Genomic DNA, 13,459 nt, shown 5'->3' with positions numbered 1-13,459 from the left:
ATGATATGTGATAAATGTCGCCCTCAGACTGGCATCCTCTGAAGCATCGAGGGGAATATTTAGGGACAGCTTCGACCAATCTGGTTGGACTCAAATACCATCTCATCATTACTTTATATATTGTTTCCAGCATTAGAATATTAAAGAGGTTGTCCACTACTTCTCATTGATGACCTATCCTCAGGATAAGTCATCAATGTCTAATCGGCCGGGATCCAACACCAGGTACCCCCACCTATCAGCTGTTATTGATGTCGGCAGTGGTGGCTGCCGGCCAGATGTACTCACTTGCGCAGCTGGCTGTCTACTAGTAGTCGCCACGGCAGGGTACTATACATCTGCCTCCTATTGATTTGAATAGGAGGTGGATGTTCAGTACCAAGCCCTGGCCACTATCAGAAGATGGCCAGCTCCGCAAGTGAGTGTTTACAGTCAGTGGCCACCGACGCTGACTCTGATAACAGCTGATTGGCGGGGGTGACGGGTGTCGGACGCCGGCCAGTCAGACAATGATGACCTATCCAAAGGATAGCTCACCAATGAAAAAGTAGTGGACAACCTCTTTAAGTAGGCCACGTGTGGTTGAGGCCCAGATCTGAGTCCAATCTGCATCAGATAATGTGGTGCCAATATCAGATTCCCAGTGGGTAGGTAAGGTGGCGTTTATGGGTAGTGTGGTTTAGATGGGCATAGAGGAGAGAGATGGTACCTGGCGCATGGGGATTTAAGTGGCATCTTTGTTCGAAAGGCGTATTGTGCCGATTCGTTCTTCAACAGAGAAGTGAGAAAGCGTTTAAGCTGCAGATAATGGAACGTTTCTTTGGGTGGAAGATGGGATTTTTCTTGTAGAACCGGAAAAAGTGATAACTCCGTTGTATAAGGAGAACCTGTCATCAGGATTATACATATAAAAACTATCTACTGAGCCCATTCTACGCCCGGGTGGCGAGCTTTTTATTGGTTTAGTCTCCCATCCTGGTATTTGTGCTGCCCCCATCCTGGTATTTGTGCACCCCAATCCTGTTCCTCAATCCTGTTATGTGCTGCCCTCATCCCTATCCTGGTATGCATGGCACCCCTCGTCCCCAATCCTGGTATGCATGGCACCCCTCATCCCCAATCCTGGTATGCATGGCACCCCTCACCCCCAATCCTGGTATGCATGGCACCCCTCATCACCAATCCTGGAATCCATGGCACCCCTCACCCCCAATCCTGGTATGCATGGCACCCCTCACCCCCAATCCTGGTATGCATGGCACCCCTCACCCCCAATCCTGGTATGTATGGCACCCATCACCCCCAATCCTGGTATGCATGACCCCTCTCATCCCCAATCCTGGCATGCATGGCACCCCTCGCCCCCAATCCTGGTATGCATAACACCCCTCATCACTATTCTGTTATGCATGGCACCCCTCATCTCCAATCCTGGTATGCATGGCACCCCTCACCCCCAATCCTGGTATGCATGGCACGCCTCACCCCCAATCCTGGTATGCATGGCACCCATCATCCCCAATCCTGGTATGCATGGCACCCCTCACCCCCAATCCTGGTATGCATGGCACCCCTCACCCCCAATCCTGGTATGCATGGCACCACTCACCCCCAATCCTGGTATGCATGACCCCTCTCATCCCCAATCCTGGCATGCATGGCACCCCTCGCCCCAATCCTGGTATGCATAACACCCCTCATCACTATCCTGGTATACATGGCACCCCTCACCCCCAATCCTGGTATGCATAGCACCCCTCATCCCCAATCCTAGTATGCATGGCACGCCTCATCCCTATCCTGGTATTAATGGCACCCCTCTCCACTAATCCTGGTATGCATGGCACCCCTCACCCCCAATCCTGGTATGCATTTCACCCCTCACCCCCATTTCTGATATGCATGGCACCCCTCACCCTCAATCCTGGTATGCATGGCACCCCTCACCCCCAATCCTGGAATGCATGGCACCCCTCACCCCCAATCCTGGAATGCATGGCACCCCTCGCCTCCAATCCTGGTATGCATGGCACCCCTCACCCCCAATCCTGGTATGAATGGCACCCCTAATCCCCAATCCATGTATGCATGGCACCCCTCATCCCCAATCCTGGTAAGCATGGCACCCCTCATCCCCAATACTGGTATGCATGGCACCCCTCATCCTTAATCCTGGTAAGCATGGCACCCCTCACCCCCAATCCTGGTATGCATGGCACCCCTCACCCCCAATCCTGGAATGCATGGCACCCCTCACCCCCAATCCTGGAATGCATGGCACCCCTCGCCTCCAATCCTGGTATGCATGGCACCCCTCACCCCCAATCCTGGTATGAATGGCACCCCTAATCCCCAATCCATGTATGCATGGCACCCCTCATCCCCAATCCTGGTAAGCATGGCACCCCTCATCCCCAATACTGGTATGCATGGCACCCCTCATCCTTAATCCTGGCATGCATGGCACCCCTCACCCCCAATCCTGGTATGCATGGCACTCCTCACCCCCAATCCTGGAATGCATGGCACCCCTCATCCCCAATCCTGGCATGCATGGCACCCCTTATCCTGGTATGCATGGCTCCCTCATACCCAATCCTGATATGCATGGTACCCCATCCCTCATCCCTATCCTGGTATGTATGGTACCCCTCATCCTGGTATGCATGGTACCCCTCATCCCTATCCTGGTATGCATGGCACCCCATCCCTCATCCTGATATACATCGTACCCCTCATCCCTATCCTGGTATATATGGCCTCTCATCCGAATCCAGGTATGCATGGCCCTCCCCAGATCCCTATCCTGGTATGCATGGTACCCTTCATCCCTATCCTGGTATGCATGGTACCCCTCATCCCTCTCCTGGTATGCATGGCACCCCTCATCCCAAATCCTGGTATGCAGGCACCCCTCATCCCAATTCTGTTATTTATGGCACCCCTCATCCTGGTATGCATGGCACCCCATCCCTCATCCTGGTATGCATGGCACCCCATCCCTCATCCTGGTATGCATGGTACCCCTCATCCCTATTCTGGTATGCATGGCACCCCTCATCCCAATTCTGGTATGTATGGCACCCCTCTACCTGGTATGCATGGCACCCATCCCTCATCCTGGTATGCATGGCACCCCATCCCTCATCCTGGTATGCATGGCTCCCTCATCCCCAATCCTGTTATGTATGGCCCCCTCATCCCTATCCTGGTATGCATGGCACTCCTCATCCCCCAATCATGGTATGCATGGCACCCCTCATCCCAATTCTGGCATGTATGGCACCCCTGTACCTGGTATGCATGGCACCCATCCCTCATCCTGGTATGCATGGCACCCCATCCCTCAACCTGGTATTCATGGCTCCCTCATCCCCAGTCCTGTTATGTATTGCCCCCTCATCCCTATTCTGGTATGCATGGCACCCCTCATCCCTATTCTGGTATGCATGGTACCCCTCATCCTGGTATGCATGGCACCCCATCCATCAGCCTGGTATGCATGTTACGCCGCATTCCTATCCTGGTATGCATGGCACTCCTCATCCCCAGTGCTGGTATGCATGGCACCCCTCACCCCCCAATCCTGGTATGCATGGTACCCCTCATCCCCCAATCCTGGTATGCATGGTACCCCTCATCCCCCAATCCTGGTATACATGGCACCCCTCATCCCAATCCTGGTATGTATGGCACCCCTCATGCCCCAATCCTGGTATGTATGGTACCCAATCCCTCATTCTGGTATGCATGGCTTCCTCATCCCCAATCCTGGTATGCATGGTACCCCTCATCCCCAATCTTGATATGCATGGCACTCCTCATCCCTCTCCTGGTATGAATGGCACCCCATCCCTCATCCTGGTATGCATGGTACCCCTCATCCCTATTCTGGTATGCATGGTACCCCTCATTCTGGTATGCATGGCACCCCATCCCTCATCCTGGTATGCATGGCTCCCTCATCCTCAATCCTGTTATGTATGGCCTCCTCATCCCTATCCTGGTATGCATGGCACTCCTCATCCCCCAATCATGGTATGCATGGCACCACATATTCCTATTCTGGTATGCATGATACCCCTCATCCCTATTCTGGTATGCATGGTACCCCTCATCCTGGTATGCATGGCATCCCATCCATCAGCCTGATATGCATGTTACCCCACATTCCTATCCTGGTATGCATGGTACCCCTAATCCCCCAATCCTGGTATGCATGGTACCCCTCATCCCCCAATCCTGGTATACATGGCACCCCTCATCCCAATCCTGGTATGTATGGCACCCCTCATCCCCCAATCCTGGTATGTATGCTACCCAATCCCTCATCCTGGTATGCATGGCTTCCTCTTCCCCAATCCTGGTATACATGGTACCCCTCATCCCCAATCCTGATATGCATGGCACTCCTCATCCCTATCTTGGTATGTATGGTACCCCTCATCATGGTATGCATGGCACCCCATCCCTCATCCTGGTATGCATAGCACCCCATCCCTCATCCTGGTATTCATTGTACTCCTCATCCCCCAATCCTGGTATGCATGGCACCACATATTCCTATTCTGGTATGCATGGTACCCCTCATCCCTATTCTGGTATGTATGGCCTCCTCATCCCTCAATCCTGGTATGCATGGTATTGCGCATTTCAATCCTGTTATGCATGGTACCCCTCATCCCTATTCTGGTATGCATGGTACCCCTCATCCTGGTTTGCATGGCACCCCATCCCTCATCCTAGTATGCATGGCTCCCTGATCCCCAGTCCTGGTATGCATGGAACCACATATTCCTATTCTGGTATGCATGGTACCCCTCATCCCTATTCGGGTATGCATGGTACCCCTCATCCTGGTATGCATGGTACCCCATCCATCAGCCTGGTATGCATGTTACCCCGCATTCCTATCCTGGTATGCATGGTACTCCTCATCCCCAATGCTGGTATGATGGCACCCCTCACCCCCCAATCCTGGTATGCATGGCACCCGTCATCCCCCAATCCTGGTATGCATGGCATCCCATCCATCAGCCTGGTATGCATTTTACCCCGCATTCCTATCTTGGTATGCATGGCACTAATCATCCCCAATGCTGGTATGCATAGCACCCCTCAGCCCCCAATCCTGGTATGCATGGCACCCCTCACCCCCAATTCTGGTATGTATGGCCTCCTCATCCCAAATTTGATATACATGGCACCCCTCATCCCAATCCTGGTATGTATGACCCCCCTCATCCCCCAATCCTGGTATGTATGGTACCCCATCCCTCATCCTGGTATGCATGACACTCCATCCCTCATCCTGGTATACATGGCACCCCTCATCCCAATTCTGGTATGTATGGCCTCCTCATCTCTCAATCCTGGTATGCATGGTATTGCGCATTCCTATCCTGGTATGCATGGTACCCCTCATCCCTATTCTGGTATGCATGGTACCCCTCATCCTGGTATGCATGGCACCCCATCCCTCATCCTAGTATGCATGGCCCCCTCATTACTATCCTGTTATGCATGGCACTCCTCATCCCCAAATCCTGGTATGTATGGCACCATATAGTCCTATTCTGGTATGCATGGTACCCCTCATCCCTATTCTGGAATGCATGGTAACCCTTATCCTGGTAAGCATGGCACCCCATCCCTCATCCTGGTATGCATGTTACCCCGCATTCCTATCCTGGTATGCATGATATCCCTCATCCCTATTCTAGTATGCATGGTACCCCTCATCCTGGTATGCATGGCACCCCATCCATCAGCCTGGTATGCATGTTACCCCGCATTCCTATCCTGGTATGCATGGTACTCCTCATCCCCAGTGCTGGTATGCATGACACCGCTCACCCCCCAATCCTGGTATGCATGGTACACCTCATCCCCCAATCCTGGTATGCATGGTACCACTCATCCCCCAATCCTGGTTTGCATGGTACCCCTCATCCTCCAAACTTGGTATGCATGGTACAGCTCATCCCCCAATCCTGGTATGCATGCCAACCCTCATCCCCAATCCTGGTATGCATGGCACCCCTCATCCCCAATCCTGGTATGCATGGCCCCCTCATCCCAAATTTGATATACATGGCACCCCTCATCCCAATCCTGGTATGTAAGGCCCCCCTCATCCCCCAATCCTGGTATGTATGGTACCCAATCCCTCATCCTGGCATGCATGGCTTCCTCATCCCCAATCCTGGTATGCATGGTACCCCTCATCCCCAATCCTGGTATGCATGGCACTCCTCATCCCTATCCTGGTATGCATGGTACCCCTCATACTGGTATGCATGGCACCCCATCCCTCATCCTGGTATGCATGGCACCCCATCCCTCATCCTGGTATGCATGGTAACCCGTATCCCTATTCTGGTATATATGGTACCCCACATCCTGGTATACATGGCACCCCTCATCCCAATTCTGGTATGTATGGCCTCCTCTTCCCTCAATCTTGGTATGCATGGTACCGCGCATTCCTATCCTGGTATGCATGGTACCCCTCATCCCTATTTTGGTATGCATGGTACCCCTCATCCTGGTATGCATGGCATCCCATCCCTCATCCTGGTATGCATGGCTCCCTCATCCCCAATCCTGGTATGCATGGCCCCCTCATCCCTATCCTGGTATACATGCACTCCTCATCCCCCTATCCTGGTATGCATGGCACCACATATTCCTATTCTGGTATGCATGGCACCCCATGCATCAGCCTGGTATGCATTTTACCCCACATTCCTATCCTGGTATTCATGGTACTCCTCATCCCCAATGCTGGTATGCATGGCACCCCTCACCCCCCAAATCCTGGTATGCATGGCACCCATCATCCCCCAGTCCTGGTATGCATGGTACCCCTCATCCCCCAATCTTGGTATGCATGGTACTCCTCATCCCCCAATCCTGGTATGCATGGTCCCCTCATTCCCTAATTCTGGTATGTATGATACCCCTCATCCCCCAATCCTGGTATGTGTGGCCTCATCACCCCCCAATCCTGGTATGTATAGCCCCCTCATCCCCCAATCCTGGTATGTGTGGCCCCCTCACCCCCCAATCCTGGTATGTGTGGCCCCTTCATCCACCAATCCTTGTATGTGTGGCCCCCTCACCTCCCAATCCTGGTTTGTATGACACCCCTAATCCCTTTCACGCTGCATACATACAAAAAAAACCACTAATACTTACCTTTCTTCCCTGTGCTCCAGCGCTGCGGTGTTCTGTTCTGCCGGAGGCCAGGGGAGGAGTGTGGCGCCGGAGTACGCGCGTGCCTATACCGCGCTGTCCGGCGCCATTTTGCTGAAGACACACTGCAAATGTGTTTTCAGTAAAATGGCGCAGGATAGCGCTTTGCGCATGCGCTGAATCCAATGCCTTCACTCCTGCCCCGGTCTCCGGTGAGAAGAGAGGAGCCGCGGCAACGCTCCTCCCGGTCAGGTAAGTATGTAAGTATGACGCTGGAGATCGCGGTATGTGTTCAGTGTCTACGCATACCGTGATCTCCGGCGCCATACAATCCTCTTACCTGTAACGGCTCCATGCGTTCTTCTGTCTGGAGCCAGACTGCGCGTCTCGCATGCACGGTCTATAGAGGCTTCAGACAGAGGGAAGCTTGCAGCGTTATATTATAGATAATAGCATGGCCATAATGGCACTGGTATACTCATTTACTTTCAGTGAAGAAATTTGTAGACTGGTTTTTATAAAACCTCAATCTGCGCTTGCACAGCCATCAGCGCCGTCTTACCAAAGATTGCCAGATCATCAATTTGTGCAAGCGCCATTACAGCACCATTTTTTTAAAGCCTATTGCGAGATCCAGCTGCGCAAGTGCCACCCGCGGCTAGTCCTTACCAAAGTCTGCCAGAGGCCAATCCGTGCAAGAGCAGCTTGCGGCTAAAACGGCTCCGGTGCGGAATTTAAGTAAGGAAGAAGATTGTCGGCGGAGGGGCCATGGCAGAGCTGAAAACTCTACCCACAATCCTTCCCCACAGGCCCGCCCCGATGCATGGAGACCAAAACTTCTAATGATTTTATGAAAACCAAGCTACGGATTGAAAGTATGTATTAAACCAGTATACCAGCGCCATTATGGCCATTTGTTACATGCATGCCGCTAGGTTCAGATAGGGGCGTGACAGGTTACATAAATTCTTTGGATTCCTGGGGGAATCATTACTCAGGGCGACCATAGACCATGTGCTGCAGCTTCTCTCAGGCACACAGGGGTATTGACTCTCAGGCACAGACACAGGTTGTTTCACTTGCTGACCAGACACACTTGACAAGAGTCCTCATAAACGGTGGAACAGTAGCATTTATTAAGAAGCCGCACAGCCAGTGCAAGTTAAGTCTTATGAGCAACAGGCTCCAGTGACAAACAGTATAGTTTCCTTAGCAGCACAGCAGTTCACAGTCTTCCCAGTAATACAGGACAACACAGTTCTAATGCAAAGGCACATTAATGAACACAGCATTCTTTACAGCACAGTGAGATGGAGGAGGGGGGAGGGTTTGCTGAGGGCGATGATCCCTGTGACACCATTTCTTCCAATCCTTATCTTTCTGCCTGACAATACTCTGCACTGCTAGTTCAGGAACTCTACCTGACCCGTGCTTAACTTCACTCCTGACTTGAATCCTTTTCACTTGCAGGGGCACTTCTGTGAGATACCGAACACACACACACCACCTTTCTCTTCGGCTCCAGACAGACAGTAAACAACTTCCCCACAATCACCCTGGGGCTCTGCTAAAACACTCCCCTTCCCCTGTGACTGTGTTAACCCCTCTAGTTGTTGAACGTTTCTGGAGCACAACGCTTCCTGTCTCATGTGCTTGTGTTACTTCTAATACTTGCTGAATGCTTTTAAAGCAACAGCACTACTTCTGCATGTCACACTCTTCCCTCCTTTTTGAATGTCGTCCTCAACATTCATCTTAATTGATCAACCTGTCCAATTCTGAGACAGTGGTGAAAGTTGGATAACTTTATATACAAATTGGCATTATGAAATTGGTATAACGTTCATAAAAATTAACAACCTAATCTTACAACCTTTTTCTTGTAGGATGCTTGTAAGAAATAAACAATTAACACAATTAAAACAATCAGCATCTCTTTAGCTGGAGCTTTTCGTATGTCTTCAACCAGCTCTCTCTCTCTATGCTTTAACAGTTCTTTGTTTCTACAAAGTCATTTAAGGAAAATCAAAGCATGAAAACAAGTCTTTCCACCTGGCAACATCTTCCATACTGCCTCTCGGTGGTGAATACCACTCCAGTGGACTTACCTGGTCCACAGGCAGAGATACCTGTTTCCAGTCGACAGTCCTTGGCACTTGACTCGGTTCACCAAGTGTCTCATACGCTAGCATCACGGACCGTCTCACCTCTCGAGTTGACATCCTCCTGGTGGGTTATTCCGCAGAGACCATTGATTCTTCTGTCACAGAAGTTTCTTCCGCCGCACTCATTTCCTGTGCTTCCTCAGATGATCTTGGAGCTGTCTCTGTAAGTTCCTGTACTTCCCTTGAATCATCCGTTTCCACCTAAGTGTCGATCGGTCTCTTCAGTGTCTGGTGTTAGACCATCAGAGCTGAATTGGACTTCATCTGTACTTCTTGGTACAAACTCTGGAGCCTTGGGACTTAGTTCACTCTCTTGAGGATGGTACATCCCTCTCCTTGCCGGCCCAAGAAATACGACGGTCTGCTCTTCCTCATTGGAACTTTCAAGGTCACTATCCACCTCCGGAGCTTCAGTCTGTGGTGGTCCCTTAGTCGATCTCGGTCGATGTCGGTCTGCTTTTGGGAAGTCTTGTTGTGGCGGGAGATAATGACAGGGTAGTAATATATTCCAATGGACTATTCTGGTTTTCTTGTCCCCTGTTTCCAATCAGATTTCATACACTGGGCTGTCATCAGCGTTCCTTCTTATGACCACATACACCTTGTCTTCCCAGTACGAACAAAATTTTCCTGGACCGCCATTCTCACTTACGTTCTTGACTAGCACCCAGTTTCCCGGGGCCAATTCTTCTCCATAGCATTTTCGATCATTGTACTCCTTACTCTTGCTCTGTCCTTGCGTAACCACTTTGTACGCTATGTTGTATGCCTCTGCCATCCATTCCCTCCATTTCCGAACGTACTTCGGATACGTAATGTAAGGCTCTGACACCGGAATATCGAAAGTGATGTCCATTGGCAGTCTTGGCGATCCTCCATACAATAGGAAAAAGGGTGAGTAACCCGTTGCATCGCTCTTTTTACAGTCATAGGCATGTACCACTTTTGACAGAGAACCCTTCCAGTCTTTCTTCTCATCAGCTGTTAAAGTACGCAACATTGATAATAATGCCCGGTTAAAACGTTCTACTTGTCCATTACCCCCTGGGTGATAGGGCGTTGTGTGGGATCTCAGAATTCTACAGTACTTTCCTAGCTTTGCAAAGAGCTGGTTCTCAAATTCTCTTCCTTGGTCATGGTGTAACCTTGTAGGGAACCCAAACCTCAAAGCAAAATCATTGAAGATCTTCTCTGCTGCTGTTCGACCCGATTTATTGGTGGTGACATATGCTTGAGCAAATCGAGTGAAATGGTCCGTCACCACCAAGATGTATTCGTAACACCCTTGCACGTCTCGAGATGTAGAAAGTCTATTGAGACCATCTCAAACGGATACGTAGTTTGGATATTGCCCATAGGTGACCGGGTTGATGTGTTGGGACGTTTATCTTTCATACACCCAAACTCCCTGGTCATGTACCTCTCAATATCTCTCTGCATGTACGGCCAGAAGATACGTTCACGGATCAAATTTTTGTCCTTTCCACTCCCAGTAGTCCCATGTTTTCATGGAGATCTTTGAAGATCAACCTACGGATTACTCTGGGTAGTACCAACTGCCTGTTTGGTCCTCCTTTACGATACAGGATACCGTCTTAACTGAGGAAGAGCTTCGTCCATTCTTTAATTAACACAGATACTGCTAGTGACTCATTGTCTTTCTCCTTTTTACTTGGAAACCGATTTTGGTCCACATAAAGTAGTATTCTACCAATTATCTGATCTTCCCATTGTGCTCTATGGATTTTCCCTTTTAGTAGTTGTTGAATAGAGCCGGGGTGATCTTGTTCTCTCGCTTTTATGGTGGTTTCCACCGTCAGCGGACACCACAATGGTGTCTCTTCCTCCTGATAAGCTTGTACTGCTTGGATAGTGTTCTCAATTGCTTCCAGACTGACTTCCTCCGAGCATTCTTGCATGAACTCCTCAGGCTCTAGTGGCATTCTTGACAATCCGTCAGCATCCTCATTGCATTTTCCTGGCCTGTACTTGATGCTGAAATTGAAGTCAGCTAGTTCAGTGACCCATCTCGGACCTGTTGCATTCAGTTTGGCTGTAGTAAGGACATAGGTCAAAGGGTTGTTGTCAGTGTATGCCTCAAACTCTTTGCTGTAGTAGAAATAATCTCTAAATAGTTCACAGATAGCCCATTTCAATGCCAGGAACTTCAATTTTCCGGAATGTAGATGGTAATTCTTCTCGGCGTCTGTCAACGTTCTAGAACCGTAACTAATGACTCTCATTTTTCCACCTTGATGCTGATTCAGGGCAGCTCCCAGTCCAACTTGAGAAGCGTCACAATGAAGAATAAATGGTAAGTTGAAATCAGGATATCCCAAGATGGGTGGTTTTACCAGGTAGTCTACTAATTCTTCCAATATCTCCTGGTGGTCTGCTGTCCAGAGAATGGGCTGTTGGGACGAAATGGCGTTGTTTCTTTTAAGCCCGGTCCTACCCACGTTCTTCTTTTTCTCCATGGGTGTTGTTGTCTCTGTCATCCCCCCCAAGAGGAGGTATAGTGGGGCGGCAATCCTGGAGAAGTTCCGAACGTAAGTACTATAGTAGGAGAGGAATCCTAATATCTGCCTCAGCTCCCCGATGGTAAAGGGACACTTGTCTTTTAAGGCCAGTACTGGAGCGACTTCTGTTGGGTCCATGGTATATCCTTCTCCGGACACAATTTTCCCTAGAAATCGGACTTGTATTTTGAACAGTGCACACTTCTTTGGGGTCAACTTAACTCCGTGTTGTTGATACCATGGTAATACGGTCCTAACGTGTTCAACATGCTCCCGGAAGGTTTTGCTGTGTACCACGTTGTCATCCAAGTACAGCTGGCAGATATCGTCCCTCAATCCTTCTAAACATGTCTTCATGCTCCTCTGGAATTCTGCTGGAGCTGAACTGAGCCCAAACGCTATGCGGATCCACTCATATAACCCCCACGGTGTGATGAATGCTGTCAAGGGTCTACTGGACTATTTGACAAACCCTTGGTGGTATGCCTTACCCTGATTGAGGACAGAGAGCCAGGTGCTTCCTGATAGGCTATACAGCATATTTTGGATCTTTGGTATCACGTGTCGATCAGGTACTGACTTTCGGTTTAGTTCCTGGTAATCACAACAGAGTCTCAATGGACCGTCCTTCTTCCTAACTCAGACAATAGGAGAAGAATAAGACGACTTCGACTTTTGGACCCAACCTCTGTTGATGAGATCTTGTAAATATTCTTTCACTTCATGATGTAATGGTTTTGGCACAGACATGTAACTTCTGGTTACTGGGGTCGTGTCTTTCAAATTGATTTTCAAATGCCACTATGGGATACAGCCTATATCAGATTCATCTTTGTAAAACGCATGACACTCTTCTCTCAGCATCTGTTTTGCTACCGCTAGATCTTCAGCACACAAGTGTTCCAGGGGTACTGGGTGATCCCAGGACCCCGAGGTGGGTTGTGCAATTTCCTCCTGTTCCTTGATAGGGAGACTGAATTCACTGTAGACCCCTGGGCTGGTCTCACACTGGCTGGATATACCGTTTTAATGGTTTCGATGTCACCTAACACAGTCTTTGGATCCAGTCTAATTTCGTGTTTCGTAGTATTCATCAGTGGTACTGTCATTCGAGCAAACCCACCAGTGGAAATTGTAAGCGCAGTCTCACCTTGAACTAGGCCTTCTGGAAGTCCTGAGGAGTCTTTTGGCATGAACAGTCTTTTCTGGACTTTTCTTCCCGGTTCTACCGGACTCCACCTCACCTCCACCATTTGGTTTGCAGGGATGATGGTTGGGCGCAACCCTACCTTGACTTCTTTTAGGTTCATCGTATTCTGTGTTTTCTATATTGTATGAATCACGTTTTCCGCCACGGCGTTGGGTATGGCGAGCGATGTGGTGATTGCATCCACCACCAACTCCCCTGTCTTGTGTTTCGTGATGACCTCACTGATTACATTATAACCCAGGATAGGATCCTCTGCCACGTTATGATCACTGGTCACGAGAAAAGGCATGAAAAGTTCAATGGTGTTGCTGTTCTTTGTGGCCCTGAATTGGAAAGTCACTTCCAGCCTATGAAGGGGATTTTGGTCT

At 49.8% G+C, this 13,459-nt stretch overlaps 1 protein-coding gene across 1 annotated transcript in view; it reads left to right on the top strand.

Moving 5' to 3' along the window:
• Positions 1-13,459, top strand: part of LOC141175774 (fatty acyl-CoA hydrolase precursor, medium chain-like) — a 151,980-nt gene that overhangs the window by 120,122 nt on the left and 18,399 nt on the right. The window lies entirely within an intron of this gene.

Source organism: Phyllobates terribilis, unplaced genomic scaffold, assembly GCF_046119375.1.
Source record: "Phyllobates terribilis strain yellow unplaced genomic scaffold, ASM4611937v1 Scaffold_14__1_contigs__length_39327217, whole genome shotgun sequence".
NCBI classification, from domain to species: Eukaryota; Metazoa; Chordata; class Amphibia; order Anura; family Dendrobatidae; genus Phyllobates; species Phyllobates terribilis.
Note: the sequence above shows the minus strand (reverse complement) of the source record. Positions and strands in the feature narration are given on the sequence as shown.